Raw genomic sequence first — 331 nt, forward strand, 5'->3', positions numbered from 1 at the left:
CGAAGCACCAACGCACGCCCTGAGTCCTTTGTCCTGTAGACGCAACATTAGTGTCACCATAGATAGCGTTTTGCCCGTCGGCTGTCTGCACTTTATTATCAGTACGAAATTAAAACAAACTGTCACGTTATACAGAATTCAGTCCTAACCAGCAACTTGAACCATCAATCGGTGTCAAGTTAACTTTCTTAGTCAAGGGGGCCGCCTAATATATCTGTCGGGATAACCGCTATGGATCTGCTCGAATCAAGCTTTCTTTTCTTTTCGACTGCTTCTTCTTCCCTTTTTAACCCTGGATCTCTTTCATCTTATTTTTTAAAGGTCTGTTTCA

The sequence above is a fragment of the Penaeus monodon genome, chromosome 27 (genome assembly GCF_015228065.2).
Source record: "Penaeus monodon isolate SGIC_2016 chromosome 27, NSTDA_Pmon_1, whole genome shotgun sequence".
NCBI classification, from domain to species: Eukaryota; Metazoa; Arthropoda; class Malacostraca; order Decapoda; family Penaeidae; genus Penaeus; species Penaeus monodon.